An 18,996-nucleotide genomic window follows, 5' to 3' on the forward strand; every position below is an offset into this window, starting at 1 on the left:
ACGCCCGACTATAACTGGGCCACTTAGCCCCTTATTGCGTCTTTGCTAGCAGTTAATAATGGAGGATGTCTTCATCATCTAGTTCCTCAAGTGTCCGTATAATATCAAGGTTTAGATTTTAACATTGTTATGCTCACTGTGTTGATCTTTGTCTTATTTGAGCCTCTTGTTTCGATTGTAGAGCGATGACACTACCTACCCCTTTCATCCGCTCTAAGTTGGAGATTATGGCCCTTGAAGCAAATGATCGCCGGGTGCAGGCAGTCAAGGAAGTAGGTTGTAATTGTTGCACCAATTTGAAGAAAGAATTACAATTGATGAAAGAAAAATTGGACAACGTTGTAGATGAGATTTGGAGACTGGAGCAACCTGCTCAGGCAATGCCGGCTTTGAAGACTGAAGTCGAGAAGAAAAACATGCAGATCATGGTTGATTCATCTGCTTTAGCGCATGCTTTTGTAGGCTTTGCAAGTGTTTTGATTGGCGTGGTTGCAGCTGGATTGTTGAGGTGAGGAAAATTGTGAGTGTGTTGTATGTTTCCAAAAAATTGCAATGAAATGAATGTATGGTTGCTTTGTTTTCAAAAAACTGCAATGAAATTGAAACTGTGTGGTTGCATGAGTTGTAACAGAAATATTATGCAATGTGAGGTTAAAATATGACAAAACCATTTATACAAAGTGCATAACAGATTTCGAAGGTCATATAGGCCATCACCTCCGGCAGGGGCGGGGGTGGGCTCTCCGGCGATGGCGGCGCTAGTCTTGGACGCGGGTGGAAGACGGAGAGGGAGAAGAGAGCGGCATATAAAAGAGGCGTCGTGGCTGAAGATAACGGGTGATGGTTAACGCCGTCGCTTGCTCGGTACGTATCCGTTCCTGATAGTGGGCTCGAGTAGAAAACGGCATAGACTAGAGAGATCAACAATTGTAATGGCATGTTTTATGATACCCGAATTGTAATGGCATTTCTCCAAACTTGTAGAATTGTAAGATTTGGATCCAAAAACTTTATTATAATAATTCCAAATTATCTACTACCATCCAAATTTTAGAAAATTTCTCTATACTAGTAAAATGTACGTGCAGCACGCACGTAGTATATTTTTCAATACATATTCTAGATTCTATATTTATTCAATCAACACAGATCGACGTATTGCCATATTGTTTCTCCGATCATATTATGAATCCAAGTTTAAACTCGGTTCCTAAGTGCACTTCAAGATAATGATGCAAGATTTAGTTGCATTTGTTTTCTTCTATGAAACAGGAGGGGAGTCCGCTACTGATATATTAAAACCAAAGCAAAGTGTCTGGTAGCAAAGAAAGAAACCAAGAAACAAAAAGGGAAATGAAAAAAAAAATCAGAGAAGTTAGATAAGTGCTTCCAACCATTTGTGACTGTGGAAAACTTGTGACTGTGGGAGTGTGGGACAAAAAGAATCGGAATCTTTAATACCTTGCGGCGTCGATGGAAAACTTGTGACTATGGTAGTAGGTGCTCTATCAGCCGAGCTACCTGCTTGAAGGGGGTCATCGTCTCATCGCCCATTATGAACTTGATGCTAGACACAATACTTGAGCCAAACAGGAAAACACTGAGAAGAACAGACATCGATCGAATGTCACAATGGTTCAAATTCAAAAAATATTGAATTATAGGACCAAGAAAGTAAAGTAATGCTAGGGATTAGATATTCACACATCGAACACACGACCTCGACTGCGCTGATCCATGCCTCCCACGCGGCCACGCCCGATGACCACTATGCTGGGGTGCTCCGCGCAGAAGCCGTTCCTGCACCTGCTCTACGCATTTCCGACCGGCAGCACGCCATCCGCGGCGGCGGCAGCCTTCTCGGGTGGCGGCAGCCGAGGGCGTGGGCGCGTGGCGGGAGCTCCGGGACGGCGGCGCATGTGACCGCGCGAGCTCCCCCGGCGACGCGACCTCCTGGCGGCGAACTCCCCAGGTGGCGCGAGCTCCCCGACAGTGAACTCCCCTGGCTCGCCATCCGCCTCTCAAGAAAAGAAAGTATCCAACAAAAAGAATCATTAGGCTCCAACCGATTTTAGCTGGAGCCGGTGAGCACCCAACCGCCCAATTAGCAACCAGATTATTCAACCAATGAATTTTCGTGTCTTGTTGAGCTACTCGTACTGCTACACATCAGTCACCACACATCCCTTGCTTCATCTCTAGCTCTTGATTCTATTGATTTACTACTAAATCACCGATGGATCGGTGGCCAGAAACAAGAGAGGCGGAAATCTGAGAGCAATTGAAGAGGAAAAAGGAAATCAAAACCCAAACTTTGAATTGCCATCATCGACTCGATCGTCATCCGTCAAAGCCCATCCGGCTCTAAATGGCATCGTGCACCTGCGACATGTCCCGCACCGACGAGCATGTGAATCTCGTCGATGCCGCCAGGCGCCAGCGTCCTCCGCCCGTAAATGATCTGCTATCCTATGGCGCAGCTACCCATAGCAACTGACGGCTGAGATCTACGGTTGGAGATTCGTGCAAGAATGTTAGCAACGATTGGATTAACATTTAATCAGGTTCGGGAACAGTAGACGCAGTGACGCGAAAGTCAAACGCAACCGTGTGAACTGGGTTGGAGGTTGCTTCTACTAGCCTCCCCAGTAGACGACAACGCATTTTTCCCCATCACCATTTCTTCCCCGCGAGGAAGAGGACCATCTCCATTTGCGAGTGCATCAAGATATGCAAGCTCGAATCACAACCGAAGAACTGGCTGCCGTGGAAGCTCCGGTGGATTCGAGCCGGAGGTTGCATTTTTCGCCTCCGGCGGCTTTCAATCAATTGGATGGGAATGCAGAAATTATTCCCAGGTTAGCGGTGTCACTGCAGCCAGATCCTGACGGGGGCGCTGCAGATTCCTCGCCTGGGGCAGCCAATCGGGCATGTGATCCTCTATTCCTCTCCGTTTGTTGGACGACTCCGAAATCGAGCTACATACGCCGCGGGCAGTATCTCTGGCCGAGCACGGGGTGGTTCTGTCATCGCTGGAGAAACAATAAACAACCAGCTCGTCGGAGAACCGCGGCATGGGAGACGGTTAGTCTGAACTTCCCTTCCTGTTTTTGGTTTAGTGTAACTTTTGGCCAAATTTGTTCATAATAAATTGATAGCAAAATTAGATTACATCTGAATATCAATTATACTGCTAATTTAGTGCAGTAGGTTCTTTAAGGGGTTTTAGATTCATTTTTGTAGTGCATCTATGATTCAACGTCATGGAAACGCTGCAGGAAATCAGCTAGGGATGGGCCAAGTGCTCGTATAGCTCCTAATGAGGAGAGGGCTGTTTTATTAGCACTGAAGCGTGGTTGCAAAAAGCCCTGGTGGTACAATTTTCTATCCAGATGAAGGCACAATCTTCAACAGTTGTGAAGAAGCAAGAGAATTCTACAACCTATATTAATGGGAAGTTGGATTTGGTATTAGGTATGGTAGAAGTAACAAGAACATCAAAGGATACGCAACAAGGCAAGACATTGTCTGTTCATGCGAGGTATGTTAGTTTTTCCAATTTCCTGCATGTGTTTAAGCAATGTTTAACTACTATTACGTTCAAATGTCTATTATCCAGCCAACGTCGCACATTTACAACTTTATATTAGGTGATATAAAACACAAAAGCAGTGAACTGTTCTATACTACTACAATACTGACATCTTCTTTTTCTTTTCTGTAAAAAATTTAACTTCAGGGATTTGACAGACAGTCAAATGCTGCATCAATAAGGACATGATGCAAGACAATGATAAGACTGCTACGGACCAGTGATCATGCTTGGTACATTAGCAGAATCTGTGATGTCCACAACCACAAGCTGTCGGAAGGTTTCCCGGGAAAAAACAAACAGTGGAATTCACACAACACCATTGATGCAACCCCAAAGCATTTCGTTCAGAAATTGAGGGAGAACAATGTAAGCATTGGAAGGGCATGTAGCATCCTAAAGGTATCAAATGCTAACCCTGCTCAGCACATCAGGAAGGAAACAATCAGAGCATTGCGTGCAAAATTATCAAGAGAAAATTTGCAAGATGATATTGGCAAAACACTTAAACTACTCGATGAGATGAAACGAAGTGATCCTCACATGTTAGTTAGGTTTAAGCTAGATGGTGAGGGAACCATACGCTCCATGTTTTGGTGTACAGGGAAGAACAAGGTGGACTATGAGCACTTTGGCGATGCTATAACATTCGACACAACTTACAAAACCAACCTATGCAGCTTGCCTTTTGGTTTCTTTGTGGGTATTAACAACCATTTTCAGTCCATAATTTTTGGGGGTGTAATGCTGACCAGCGAGACCACAGAAGAATGTTAGTGGGCATTCACAAATTTTGTAGAAGTGATGGTCATTCTGCCCCACGGACAATGCTCATAGGTATTTCTTTTTCGCTGTGTGGATCAGAAATGTCACTAATTTCAATATCTAGTATGCTCAGCTAATTTTTCTTAACTAACTAATGCAGATCAATGTGCAGCCATGGCAAAGGTATAAGGGCGGTGCTGCCTAACACAATGCATCGATGGTGCAGATGGCATGTTTTCAAAAGTGCAAAGAAGAAGAAGCTAGGGAAAGTATATTCGAAAAACAAGAAATTCAAGGCAGAGTTCAGTTCAGTGATCTGATAACAAATGAGACGAACAAGGAGAAATTCGAGGATTGCTGGGCCAAGCTAATCAAAGGCACAACCTGACCAAAAGTAGATTCTTGAAACGCCTTTATAAACACCGGGAGAGGTGGGCAAAATCAATCGAGAAGAGGAAGAAGGATGATAGGTTTACAATGGATCCTTCAATACAAGACCGGCATGCGGAGGAAAATCCGCCGAATAAGAAGACTAAGCGTATACGAGACCTATTCGGATTATGATATTCAGAAAGGCTTAAATAATGTATTGAGGACTCCCTCATCTAGTCTTTTGACTCTGCAATGAACCTATTACAATATAATTTCTTTGGTGCTATATTGGTACTTTTTTTTCATTCAGCAGTATATACTGAATTGTTTAGATTAACCGTTGAACGTGCTACTCATAAATGTACTTTGTGCATTTAAGTTAACAATTAAAAAATACCATCGGAATGTACATCATCGGAATTTTAAGATTGGAAATCTTCAATCTTAATACAATAATTAACTAAACCTTACAGTGGGGGGAAATGTTCAAGTTGTCGTTTATTGCTCTGAAAACACTTAAGCTTTTTTGGGACTACTATAATTAGCTCATCATAGTAGAAGTAACTAGTGCGTAAGATAAAGCCCTTAAATCATGTGGTTCCATCATAAATTGCAGCCTCATTTCCTTTTCCCCGTGTGGTGCCCATCACTGATTTCAACGACCAGGAGATACCTACATCTTTCCCAGCAAGACCAACAGGTGGAGGGAGACCCCAAAACACAGGGATTAAGTCGTACCTCAAGGAGCTGTCAAAGGATGGAAAAAGACAGAAGAAGATGAGTGACACAAATCCAAATACATCGACAGATGAGGAGAACCCCAAAGGATGGAAAACAAAGAAACTGATCGAAGTCATGTAGTCTGTTGCATCAGTATTTGAAGCAAACCAAAGAACGTATTGTAGCATTGAGTAGCATTTAATTCTGACATTATGATAACCATATATTAGATTAAATAGATGTATGGAAACTTAAGATACTTTATAACTGCCGCTTAGAAATTCCAATACATTCTACCATGAAATGGAGGAATATGAAGCACACTATTTATCGCACCAACCTATGCAAGAATCGTTATTTTGCAAATTGAAAGAAACGTGGAACAGCTACAGCTGGGATGTTGAAATAGCCTAGTACAGTCCAATGCAGATCGGTTATGCCATTGTTTTATACAGAATAATAACAAGTACATATCAAATACCATGAACCATAAAGCACCATTAATCCATAGAAAAAACAGCACCATAGTACTTATATGTAAATGACACAACCAGAGTACAAGATACTAGAAAGATGTATTTACAGAAGACACATATAACAACAGATTGTCAAAGAAGCAACGAGAAGCCTCTGACATTTTACAAGAGACTAAACTACATATGATTAGGATCCTCGTAATTCACTACTTGCTGCCATCATTCTGGATTACCCGGCCTATGTAGAGGCATGGTACAGGTAGACCATTTCAGAAAATCACTCGCACTGCAGATCTGATTTCCCTGCAGGGGGCATAGGATTAAATTTGCTGATTCCAAATTCCCCAAATAACACAAGATAAAAATAGTAACACAAAGAAACCTTGATAAGATAAGTTCAAACCCGTATCAGCTATAGTATTGCAGTTCTGACGAGCTCATGAAATAAATATAGTATTGCACTCTTGGATCCACTAATGCCTTACTGTATTTGTTGAAAAAAATGTTATTCATGAGCTAATGCCATTAAAGAATGGGAAGACTTGCCTGATGTACAGCCCCATCGTCAAAATTTTACTTTGGAAGCATGCCCAGACCATAAGATGGATAATTTCACTCCACCAAAGTAAAGAAAAATAAGATCACTCCACCAAACTGGCCCACAACATCGTCCAAAGGAAATGATCTCATTCTAAGATATCTCTAGATAGCCACAACACAACTGGCCAACATTTATGCACATTGTAACTGCAAGAATTTCAGTACCTAGAATGATTTCCAGAATGTCATGAATTATCTATGCACCTGGCTTTTCCTTTGGAGTGTACTGTAAAACCTGATAGAGTGAACAACATTATAGCATATAACTATCGTATCATATTTAGAGTTTGAAAAGCGATGCTAACTCGGTTCACAAGCAACAGTTACATCACACACACACACAAAAAAATGTACGATGAACCACCATAAATTAAAAAAAAAGCATCACAAGGATAGAGAAAAAAAAAATAAAATCTGTTACCTACTAAGCAAGCAGCTGGCAAGAGGAGGAAAGGGGATGAGAATCACGCAGACCTGCTTGGCGATGCAAAACTGCAGGTGTTATGCCCTGCAAAGTTCAGTAAAAAAAAGAACATAAGAAGCAAAAAAAATCATGCAACTCGGAGCGCCATCAAATTACCAACTGACAAGCATTCAGAAAGGTACTTGAATGGACATGCCTGTTGCAACAGGCTTAAAAAAGAGTAGCATGCAATTAGCATCCGAGAATGAACCTAATAATAAATGGCACTGCGTAAGATGCAGAGAGATGCTGTGTCTAATGGAACAAGCTAATTTAATTTGGATCACCAAGACAAAATTAGCAAAGTAATATTCTAGCAGAACACAAGCCATGGCTACCAGTTTGCAAGGCTGCCTACATGGTACCTAGACAAGTTACACAGACCTGAAATTGGTTGATCTTTATCTTTACCAAGACTGGCAGTTTTTCAAATATTTTGCCAGTTACAGTACATTTTGCTGCAAGGACAATGAACTCAATAGAACATGACTGGAGTAGCACGTTCTACAGGAAGACATATTCACTCTGTAATGGCTAAATCCATAAATGTTTAAAAACAGTAAGCTCGAGAATATAGCTCTGTCATATAATCGTCATCCATAAATTAGTTTAAGGGATCTTATACTTACACAATAGATTATAGCTCTGCCATATAGTCCAGGTTACTTGGAATGTTAGAAGGACGAGAGACACATGTGGTTACATTTAACTGTAAGAATTATTGTGCAGAGAATTGTGCAGAGAATAATGCAGCTGCTCTACTGCTTGTGCTGTTGAATAATAAGTGGATAAGTGGACAAGGCACATGAAAGCAAGAGGCTAGCCACAAAAAGCCTACATCCACACTAATTTAGTGACTAAAATGGAACTCATCTGATTCCTAGGATCACAATATGTACACATTCAAATGTAACTCATATGATTCATAGTAGCTTTGACATCACTAAGAATTGCAACAGCATGGCCAGTAGCACTACTAGAAAAAGAGCCATTGGCACCGGTTCCAAAGGGCCTTAGGTACCGGATTTCGAACCGGTACCCCGAAACCGGGACTAAAGGTGTCGGTCTAAGACACCGGGTTTTTCAACCGGTGCCCAAGCTCTTCTTTGGTACCGGTTGGAAATAGCAACCGGTACCAAAGGCCACCACGCCCGTTCCATCGTGTCCTCTCCCGTTCCCTCGCATCCTCTCCCCGTCTCCCGTTCCCCTCGCACCCCCCACCAATCATTCGAAGAATGAACCACAAAATATAGAGGATACAATCCATAGATTTCGCAAATCATTCAAAGAATCGATCACAAGATAGATACAATCCATACAATTCCACATGCATCTCTATTTCAGAAAAGTAAGAAAAAAAGAAAAAAAATCACCCACGGCGGCGGCTTCTCGCTCGCCCACTGGGACTCCTCGGCGGCTGCCCACACTTCACGGCTCGACGCGGAGCTGCTCGACGCTGTTGGAGCTGCTCGCCGCCGCGGAGACCCTCGCCGGCCGGGAGTCGCTCGCCCGCCACGGAGCTCCTCGCCGGCCGCGTGGAGCGGCTCACCCGCCGCGGAGCTCCTCGCCAGCCACGCGGAGCCGCTCGTCGTTGCTCGCCGCCGGGTGGACCCGCTCGCCGCTGGGTAGAGCTGCTCGCCCCACGGGGGCTAGCTCCCATGGCCGTCTCCCACGCGGAGCTGCAGTCACAAATTAAACCAATTAATTTTGCCACGAAGAGGAAAGCAAGCAAGAACAACGGCCGCGTGAGTGCATACATAGCTTGCCTGGATAGCTTCCGATATGAAGCTGGGGACCTAACCGGCGGTGCCGAACTCCAGGATCTTCTGCATGGCGGCAAGCGGAGCCCGCACGCTCTGCTGCGGCGGCGGCGGCGGCCGACGCACCACGGCAGCACCTGGCAGAGGCAGCGGCTAGCTGCCCGCACGCCCGGCTGCTCCTCGCGCTCCGCGGCAGTGGCGCCCCGCCGCTCGGAATCCTATCCACGCCTGGCTTGTTCAGCGAGAGAGGATAAGGCAGAGAGAGATGAGAGGTGGAGAAACGAGAGGGGTAGAGAGATAAGAGTGAGGAGTCGTCAGGGACTTGGAAATATCGAGAAGCGAGAGGCCGGCTTTTGATACCGGGTGATCGTTTGCACCGGTGCTAAAACTAACCTTCTAGTGGCGGTGGATGCTATCACTCGGGACTAAAAGGTGTCGCTTTCATTGGTCCCGGTTGATATCACGAGCCGGTGCCAATTCTTAATCATAGGTACCGGGTCGTGCCATCATCCGATGCCAATAGCTCTCTTTAGACATCTCAGATTATCGGTGCAGGCCAAAAGTATTGCATCAGTACCGGTTGCAGCTGCAGCTGGTACTTTTGGTCTGGACCGAAGGTTCGTTTTCTAGTAGTGTAGCCGTTGAAAGTGGATCAACTTTGATAACCTGGACAAATTAAGCAAAGTAACATTCCATAGGAAGGAAAAGCAACGGCCTTAGTTATGTGTATGCACCCTTATTTAAGCTAGCAGAACACAAGCCATGGGTCCACCAGCGGATTGGCCGCGCTTCAGTGCCCCACACATACACATACACATACACTAAAGACAAACATGCTTCAGTGCCTAAAATACCTGGCTCACGAAATCTGTCGAGCACTTGGTGGGCGACATGGTGAAGAGCTCCTGCACAGCGCCGGGGTCGGCGTTGCGGGGCGCGGTGGGGCAGGGCAGCGGCGCTGGCGTCCTCGGCGGGGAGAAATGCGTCACTACGGACCCAGCGATGGCGTGCTGGCGTCGCTCGCCGCCATGCAGGCCACCGTCTTCCCCGGCCGCGGGCTCTGCCTAGGCATCTCCGTCCACCATGCCGCCTGCGACGGACGCCGCATCCGTGCGCGGGGAGGGGTCACTGAGCCGCGGCAGAGGCGATGCACAAGGGCGGAGCTCTGGCGGCGTGGCGCGGAGGGTTCACAGTCGGACGGGCGCGGGAGTCCTCGGGGGATGCGGCGGTCTGTCCTCGGGAGCGGCGGCGGCGGCGGCGCACGCAGGCGGCAGGCGGGGCGCTGGCGCTTGAGGAGGGCGCGGTGGGCCCGCTCTAGGCGGCGCGGTTCTGTCCACTTTACTAGTTTGCCAGTGTGAACGCACGCGCACAATCAATGCGTCGTTCCGTCGCTATAATTATTCACGAGTACTTTACGCGCGCCTTGCCGCGCCTGAATTTTTTAAGCCTAGCTATTAAGGTATCCTTTTGTTGTCTGCTTCAGTAAAAATTAAGGTAGGAACACATAATTATGAAGAACGAGCACGTATATATTTTATTGATAGTTGTAATGTAGTTTTTATACCGGGCATTGAGGTAGGAACACATACAGAGGTAGGTAGGAACACATACAGAGGTTTTGTTTAGTTTTCTAATAGGAATCTAAATACACATTTTTTTCCACGTCGGTAGGAAGTTGTAATCCTGATCGAAGGATGTAACAGAAGACACATGGCTTACTGTTATTGCCCTTGAGCCGTTTGCTGATACCTGCTACAGTACTGCAACCAATCATCACCAGTGGCACCCTTGCTACAAGCCTGGTCGTGTGGCTTGTAAGAAGGGTATCCCCTATCTGAAGAAAAAAGAGCACAACAAGAAAGGAAATTTTGTTACCCCTGTGCATGGAAAGCCGTATAAGAGAAACAATAGTAAGGGTTAGTGACTTGGCGAGCTCGAGAATAGCATGTTATATGTAGAGTTTGGAGCACCGATGTATTCAGGTTCTAGATTTGGAGATAGCAGGTGTTTGTCACAGATTCAAGCATACTGCTGCAGCCATATTGGAAGAAAATGTGCTCTGATTGTAGCATGAAAACGGGTTGGACCTGAAAAAAAGGCAATTTTGGAAAGAACAGAGCTGGGGAGAACAAACCACAATGCACATGACCTTCTCAATTTGCCGTGCAAGCTCATGGGTTAGAGCAAGAAAAATGCCTGGCACGCAACCAATCCATAATCTAGCTTCTGCAAAATCCCTAAACAGAACGTAGCTATTTTCTTCATTCCAGACATAGATTGATGGCTCACATCAAGTTGATGGCTTCTCAGAACCTGCAGATGAAGTAAAAAAAAAGGTTTATAGAGCAGATCAAAACTGTAACCATTGAATGAATAGCAAGAATTATAGATTTTTTTTCATGCCGTAGGCATAAATGCCTCCCAGGAGGTTCTCGAGGGGCCCCATGTTATCAAAATGTTAACAGTTTATTTCGTACGAAGTAAAGAAGTTTTCAGTTGTGGGACTAAAAGTTGATAATTGTAAACGATGAAGAAAGCTGCAAGAGTTAATCAAAATTCTTTGTTAGCATGAAAGAAAAAGTTACAACATGTATATAATGAAGGGCCGTCTGAATTTTAATAGGTATTGTTATTCTTGCTGAACTCCAACATCCTAAATAAACATAAAATGATTCACCTCTAAGATGCACCAAGCTACAACCTGAAGCTCTAAAGCAAGCAAGGCATGACTCAAATGAGATGCAAAGTAAGGACTGCTCATTTACTTGTGACGCTATAGAATTCACTGGATTGGTAAAAACTTCCATCTTGAGCCAGTAATTTCAAAATTAAAAACTAAAGGTTGAAGTCCCTTGTGACTTAGCTGTTTTAAGTTCCTTCCGTGAATAGTATTTTGCAGTTTGAGATCAAAAGTTTTTCAGTACAGGCCCGTTACACCAAGCTACTTGCGTAGGGTTCATACAAATTTTCCAATTGGCGAGAGATGCTGAAATAGAAGAGAGTTCCAGATCCTGAATTGCATTGGTAAAAGGAAGTTGCAGAGGTAATTCCAATAGATGCTCGTACCTTGTAGTTCTTGGATCAGGGGCTGTTGCTTCCTGCAATTGCATTAGTAGAGGAAATGGAGATGGAAGGAAAAGTAAATTGAATTCGGGTTGAATTTCATGATAATTACATTTCCCTTTAATTCCTTAGCTGTGCTGGCTTTAGCGAGTTGTTTGAATTGCCAATTCCATGTTGTTCTGTGCCGCCAATAGCAAAAGGATCAACTATTAAGCAGCGATATGATCTGCATGTAAGAAAGAATTTAAAATAGTTTTAGTCTTGTAAAAAGCATGTATACCTGGCATCCAAATTACATTGAGTTGGATTATAGGTGCTAGGCAATGATGTAGCATGCAGAAAGTAGCAAAGAGTATCTCAAAAAAAAAGTATGGGGGTTTAGGATCCTATATTGACATTCAGCTTCAATTACCATGAACTCACCTCATCTCTTTTTTAAATTGGCCAAGCTAAACCTATAGTAATAGATGGCAATGATGTTTTCTACTGTTGAACCAATTATATTATAATCACTGTGTAAATCGAGCTGGAGGTTCTCTTCCGCACCTAAATTTTCTTCGGCCAATTAGAGCCTGCAGTAGAATTGCTCAGCCTGAAAATATCTTGTCTTTTAATTCAACAACATGTACATACATCTCTCAAAGGAATTTCTTCCCTGTCAATCATTTTTACCAAAACATTGAACATGTAGAGAAATTACCTGGTGCTAAATCGAAAGCATGGTTTCTCCATTAGGGGCACTCAGTTATGTATAGTTCAATTGGACTGTTAAAAAGGTCTTCATTCAATGATATTCAGTTGGAAACTCACCAGTCAAGGTCCATGTTGTGCTCCCTAATTTAAAAAGGTCCATCTTTTTACCTAGAACATTATTGCATAGAAAAATTGTCTTGCATATGTAACTCCACTTAATCCCACTTGTATTGCTGATACAAATAGAACATAATGCATATCTGAAGTTTTTATGTGTAATTCTCTTCCCTGTAACTAAGGCAGGGCAGTTATGATGTTTCGAAATAAGGCATTGATTAGGCACCTCGGACCAAATGTGAAGAAGTAAAGCCTTAATTCCAAATAATGAGAGGAACAAAGGATAAGGAATTTATCTGGCGCTTTTGTATTGCTAACTTAAGAATCTTATGGCTGCAGGAATATTAATTGCAGCAGTGGTATAGATTGAACCATATGCCTGACAATCCCAACAACATTTCGAAAAAGTGACTTAAGTTCGTAATCCAAATACTTCAATGAGGCAACAACGAAATTATAAAACTTATAACTATTAAAAAAACCCTAACCCTTTTGTTTTGGTCCTTCTAGCAATGAGGTTCAGGAATGACAGCGAAAAAATAGATACTATGATAATATGGTTGACAAACCACTTTTTTCAAATCTCTAATACCATCATCCCGTGTTAACTTTTTCTATTGAAATAATTATGTTGCAGAAATGAAGTATATTTTTTCAGAAAAATACAAAAGCTAGCTTGAAACAGATACATATCATGTTTAAAGTGAATCACTAGCATACTGCATAACATGAATTTACAATGCTTTGGAACTAACTCTTCCAAGCATTGCTTCACTTAGGATGACTAACCTGAGAGATGACCTTTCAAAGTTGAACATATATACCTTCAGCTCCTATACACAACTATGTATACGGGTATATGTCCATATACAAAGTTATACTACCTACATTGTGTTTTTGCGTAAAAACATGTATATACATATGCATATAGTTAAATAAAGGAATTGTTGTACCATAAAAGCTGCATTGCAAACCACAGAAGAAATGAAAATGGAACAGAGGTAGTGGGTTACCAGGTAGGTTAAACTTTGCTTGACAAAGGATCAACACCTCCGATAAGCTCTCACTGAAACAGCCAATCTATCCCAATAGCTTTGCAGAAAAGAAAATTGGAAGGCATAGGTAAAGCGTCATAATGCAAGTATATATTTGGAAAAAAAATTACAGATGAAAATGAAGGGCCCAAACAGTTGTTCTAATAGAAATTGCACAGTGTACATATGTATATTTGTATATATTCAAAGGAAATAATTTAACTACCTGATGAAAATAAAGGGCCCAATTGTCATATGGCTTGACCAACAACCAGAGCAAGCAAATCAGTACGTATCAAAAAAATGAGAACACTGCACTTGCATACCACCTATTTAACTACCTGAATGAAATTACTTGTAGGTTTTATTTTTCAATTCGAATCAAATAGTTCACAAGAGTGTAAATGTAGCAGTGTGCATCTTTCAGACAAAAATGATCTACTCATGCTGCGAGAATTTAACTAAAAGTATAATCAGAGGTAATTGCTGCACAAATGTAACAGGTCATCAAACTTCATACTAAATCTATACCTGATGGATTGAGCAGGGTGAAGTGTTGGAGTATGTACATCAAGTAAGAAAATAGTGAGATCCACGAGAAAGGGCTTCCCTGGACATTTGAGAAAGAAATATGAGAGATAACCCTAATTACCAAAGGATATCATGAGATTTGCATTCACCAGCAAGAAAATAGTGCGAGGGCACAGAAGATTTACGTTCGGTAGATAATAGGGAGGACGATAGATGGACCTGCAGTAGCTGCTGCCTTATCACCGGAGGCCTGAGACTGAGAGGGAGGGCAGTGTCGCGTTGCTGCCAGCCAGGGAGGGAGACCCTTGTATCTAGAACGGGAGATGCATCTAGCACGGGAATGGATTGGCTGCTTGCTCGTTGCCCGATCCCCGTGTCGTACGCCCTCGGCTGCCGTGCTCACTGCTCATGGTCTCCAAGCCCCATCACCGTCATGGGGCTGCCGCACCAAGCTGCCTGGCCGTGCGCCCGTGCCGCTGGATCTGGATCTGGTAGCCCCCAATGGTCGAGAGTCGAAGGAGCAGGGAGCGGGATGCGGGGAGCCGGTGTAGTAGGACTGTAGGAGCAGGCTCGGCCGCGGGGCACGAAGGAAGGCAGGGGAGGCCCCATGGCTGCAGGACCAAGGAAGGCAGCGGAGGCCAGCAGATTTGCATTGGTTTAGGTCTCAACAAGCCTGGACTTGTTGGTTGCAAGGGCGTGGACTCGGCCACGCAGACGCCCATTCCCGAGCTCGCCGGCGTGCTCTGCGCTTCCGACGGCCACCATTCGTGGCTGCGCGCCACCGTTGGCTTCCAACGGCGCCACGCTTGCTAGCGGTCCACGCGACGCACCCGCACTCGTGCCGCCGCGCCACTGGTCGCTCGTCTGCGCGTTCAGCGTCGTCGAGCGGGAGCCAGGAGGAGGTCCGACCCGTGGTGAATTGGTAGAGAAGGGAAAAGATGGGAAGTATGATATTTTTTCTCAGGCGCCGCGGGAGAAGCCGAGAAGCTTCTAGCCAATGGGATGGCAGCGCATGCCTCTAACGGCGCGGAGCAGCAAGAGCCGCGTGATGAGCATCGAACGGCGCAAATTGGTTTTGCTATCGTGGATAGCTTGAATGGTGGCGGAGCGGTGCGCGAATGATATATAGAAACGAGTGCCGTGCGCGCGCCGCCGCGCGCGTAAAATTTTCCTGTGATTCCGTTTGGCAATATTTTTGTGTTTGCATTTGTCTAAATTTAGGTAGAGCCAATTTATTTAAAGAGTATAGTATATATAAGTAAAGATAGTGCATACATATTAATATACATAGAGATGTACATATATTATACTTGGGGTGTAGAAAAAGGATGAGGGAGGTAAAAGCTTGCACAGTGTTTTGGAAAAAAAAATAAGAGAAAAGCTTGCACAGTTGAAGCTGCTAAATATTGCTCCTTGCGCACACCACCGCACGCGTAAAGTGTTTGATCGATTTTGTTTGGCAATATTTTTTAATTTGCATTAAATGAATTTAGTTAAGAGAGCTGACGGATAATATATTTACTCATAATGGAACAGAGAGGTTCTTTCTACTTTATTTGATGTGCTTGGAGACGTCGTTCGCCTACTGGCAGATACGGTTACTTCCTGTAATTAATCATAAGAGTATTTGGTCTACAAAAGTATATTATTGGTTTACATGTAAGAAGAAAGGCTTTTTTTTTGTGTGGTTACCTAGTATTTATGCTTTCATTCTGCTGGTTCACGGTCTGAATCTGCAAGTGGACAGATAAATGGATTTAAATTGGCATTTGTATATTTGATTAGTTTAAGGTAGAAATAGAATGAAAGGAAAAAAGAAAGTGTAATATGGCTTGTTCTTTGTTTATACCTATGGTATAGTAGTCGTCGTTATGGTTGATGTCATCCGAGCTGTTGCTGTAGTATCCGCTGTTGTTGTACTGAGCGGGATTCAATGAAGCTTCATCCTCTTTTTCAACTATAATAAAAAGGAATAAGTAGGAGGTAATAATATATTTCAGAGGTTATAATTAGTAGAATTGATGAACAAATGATTTATATAGTTAGAAACATACCTTCAACGATACGCTTGAAAGCTTCTCTAACCATGTCTGGGTCCTCATAGATCTCTGTTTGTTTGTTTTTTTAATAAGAAGGAATAATAAGAATAGTTATTATGTAGCATATGTGTTACATAAAAGAAGATAAATGAATACAAATTCAAAAGGTATGCTTGCTATTACTTGGGTCGTAATTTGTTGAAGAATCATGTACATCAGTGCATATGGAAGGGTCTGGAGCCTACTTTGCATCATTGTTGTGCTCGGATTGATAGTAGGCGCTGGTTTGCAATGCTACTGGAAATGCATGTGTAGTTGTGCTGTGCTGATGGTTATATGATATGCCTAGCTGTTGGGCAGTAGGAATGAAGTCTGTGCTATGTGCAAAGGTAATTGCAGTGCATATGCCAGTGCTGTGATCAAATGCAGAAGCTTGTATGTCACAATAAGGTAATAGCAGAGGCCCTGAAGATTCATTACTGAAGGCATGTGGGGGGAATACCTTCCATGTTAATTGTCACAGGGGTATTCCATGGAATTATCTGGGATCGATATTGATTTGTCCAAGGTGAGAGGTTAAGTTTGAAGTTCCATGGTTCTGTAAGAAAGAACCATGTCTCGTTGGTTCGGCATTGCGAATTCAAGGATGAAATCTGGTGGGAAGCATGAAATGTTTTTTGGCTGGAGTTGTGAACCACATGTATTTTTGGATAGCAATATAGATGCCTTTTATCAGTGGTTTAGACGCAGGAGGAGGTACTGGTGTGGTCACAAGGGCATTCTGAAGCTCTGCCTATCCTTTGTAATTAGTTCTGTTGCCCCGATGTGTGCGATGGGTAAGTATCTAGGGGCTGCCTGTTAAAAGAGAACATTGTAGTTAATTACCTAGTAATAATAAATATTTGAGGAAGTAAAAAAATGTATGTAAAATTGTTTACCATGTGTAGTGAAGAAGGATCAATACAAATGAAAGCTGACAGGCTGCATAGAATCTATGGGAATCAAAAATTTGAATGCATCAGTTTGTGAGATCAAGATTAAATCCAGTAGTAAGGGGACTGTAAGTCTCAGTATTGGAAAAAAGGCACTACAAAGAAATAGAAATTTTATTCTGCAAAGCTATAGATTGTAAAAGAGGAACAAATAACAGTAACATAACGCTGCAGGCCAGAAGGGTAGAAACAGTGGAAGAATGAAAGGAACATCTAGCAAGATTCAAATAGTAAGAGTACTAAATTAAATCTAGATCTAATGAATACAGTTGCAAGCTAAGACTGTAGAGTTTAGAAGATTTAGGAATCTCTATTTTGTAAATCATGGAGTTGAAGGCTTGCAGCAAGTAAAAGTAGAGAATACACAAGAGATACGTGAGCCATATGAAGCAGAGCTAGGCTCTGCCGCCGTTGCTAGGCCTTTCGACATGAAGCGGAGATGCCCCTTCAGGCTAATCCTCTCCCTCTCACGCATTGGCATGCTAGCGTTAGTAGTAGCAGGGGTGCGTAGGCGGGCGGCGGATGGCGGACCGCGCGGGAAGGGCGGGGAGCGACGGCTGTGGCGGCGCCGGCCGTGACTGCGGCGGCGGCGCTCGCGGCTGCGGATGCGGCTGCGCTCGCGGTTCTGACTCCGGCGCGCGGCAGCTGGCGGCGTGTGGTTCGTGGAACTACAGAGGAAATGGCAAACGGGGGCAATGGAGCAGGGGGGCCATAGGGAGGTGTGCGGAACCCGTCCTGCGCGCCGCTGGCACCTCCTTCGTGTGGCCGCCGCCGCGTCTTCCGGCCTCCTGCTCGTGCGCCGCCCGCGCCTGCCCGTGCACACCCGAGCCGCCGCCGCCGCCGCGGGGCCCATGGTCCCCCGCGTCGCGCGCAGCCGTGCTGGCCTGCCTCCAGCCGCGGCCTGGCCTGCACGCGCGCGCCTCGGCCTCGCGACGGGCGCCTTGCTCCGCACTGCTCGCCTCCCGCGCACTCGCATGCCCGCTCAGCCCCAGTCGCGCCCGCGCTGACGCCGTCGCCCGCCGCCGCTCGATCTGCGCCTCCACCGACCGACCTGCGGGCGCCGCCGCCGGATCCGGCCGCGGGGAGGAGTGGAGGAGCGGCGGCCGGCCGGATTTGGCTGGGGAGGGTGCGCCGCCGCCGGGGTGGAGGGGAGCTCGGGTTTGACTGATGGATCGATTCTTCGGGAGTTTTTTTTTTACCGTTGGATGTGGAAATTACGGCGACGATTTTTTTATCGACGTGGATACCGTAGGAGGCCGCAGACCTTCGGGGCATTAACATATAGAAATTTGCGGAACACGGCCACCTAACCGCAGTGTCCACTATTTCGCCGCACGAATCGCGACACCTGATCGGACGGCACCGCAAAGGGGTGGATAGCTGCGCCATATGATAGGAAATCCGCGTTGCCGCCCCTCCGCCTCCTTTCACCCGGTTCATGCGCTCCTCGAACATGCTCCGCAGCCTCGTCCCGGCCACCAGCGCGCCGACGTCAACCTCCACGACGCGCGCTCCGTGGAGGGTCTCGGGGACGGCCTCCGCGGCGATCCGTTGCGCGAGCCCTCGGCAATGGTCCTGCGACAGAGGGTGCAGAGACGCGTCGCCGTCGCTCAGTCGATGCCGATGACGGGTCTGTGTTGTAGGCCGCGGCGATCATGTCCCAGCGGGTACGTGCGGGCGGGTATGCAAGCGGTCGGGTGAGAAAAATATTTACTTTTTTTTTAGCAAAAACGCTCTCCAATTCGTAGTTTTTACGAGTCTCCACCCCTCCCACCTCTC

The 18,996-nt window shown here is 45.0% G+C and overlaps 3 long non-coding RNA genes across 12 annotated transcripts; 1 reads left to right on the forward strand and 2 right to left on the reverse strand.

Moving 5' to 3' along the window:
- Positions 1 to 2,604: 2,604 nt before the first annotated feature.
- On the forward strand, positions 2,605 to 5,015 carry LOC120712223. The gene is made up of 4 exons (XR_005690781.1): positions 2,605 to 3,084; positions 3,279 to 3,541; positions 3,740 to 4,429; positions 4,518 to 5,015. It is a non-coding gene; the product is annotated as an uncharacterized LOC120712223 (long non-coding RNA).
- Positions 5,016 to 5,920: 905 nt separating this feature from the next.
- LOC120712224 lies at positions 5,921 to 15,124 on the reverse strand. Of its 10 annotated transcripts, none has more exons than XR_005690791.1 (7): positions 14,372 to 15,124; positions 14,187 to 14,265; positions 13,635 to 13,713; positions 11,815 to 13,505; positions 9,603 to 11,061; positions 6,947 to 7,033; positions 5,921 to 6,627 (listed from the first exon to the last, which is right to left on the reverse strand). It is a non-coding gene; the product is annotated as an uncharacterized LOC120712224 (long non-coding RNA). The 10 variants fall into 10 exon arrangements; XR_005690787.1 differs by having other exon boundaries at positions 11,815 to 12,037; positions 12,358 to 13,713; XR_005690785.1 differs by adding an exon at positions 6,691 to 6,760 and having other exon boundaries at positions 5,921 to 6,228; positions 11,815 to 13,713; positions 14,372 to 15,123.
- A 315-nt stretch (positions 15,125 to 15,439) lies between these two features.
- LOC120712226 lies at positions 15,440 to 17,635 on the reverse strand. Its single transcript, XR_005690792.1, has 6 exons — positions 17,164 to 17,635; positions 16,409 to 17,080; positions 16,241 to 16,294; positions 16,036 to 16,143; positions 15,879 to 15,919; positions 15,440 to 15,791 (listed from the first exon to the last, which is right to left on the reverse strand). It is a non-coding gene; the product is annotated as an uncharacterized LOC120712226 (long non-coding RNA).
- Between the last annotated feature and the right edge of the window lie 1,361 nt (positions 17,636 to 18,996).

Source organism: Panicum virgatum, chromosome 6K (assembly GCF_016808335.1).
Source record: "Panicum virgatum strain AP13 chromosome 6K, P.virgatum_v5, whole genome shotgun sequence".
Lineage (NCBI taxonomy): Eukaryota > Viridiplantae > Streptophyta > Magnoliopsida > Poales > Poaceae > Panicum > Panicum virgatum.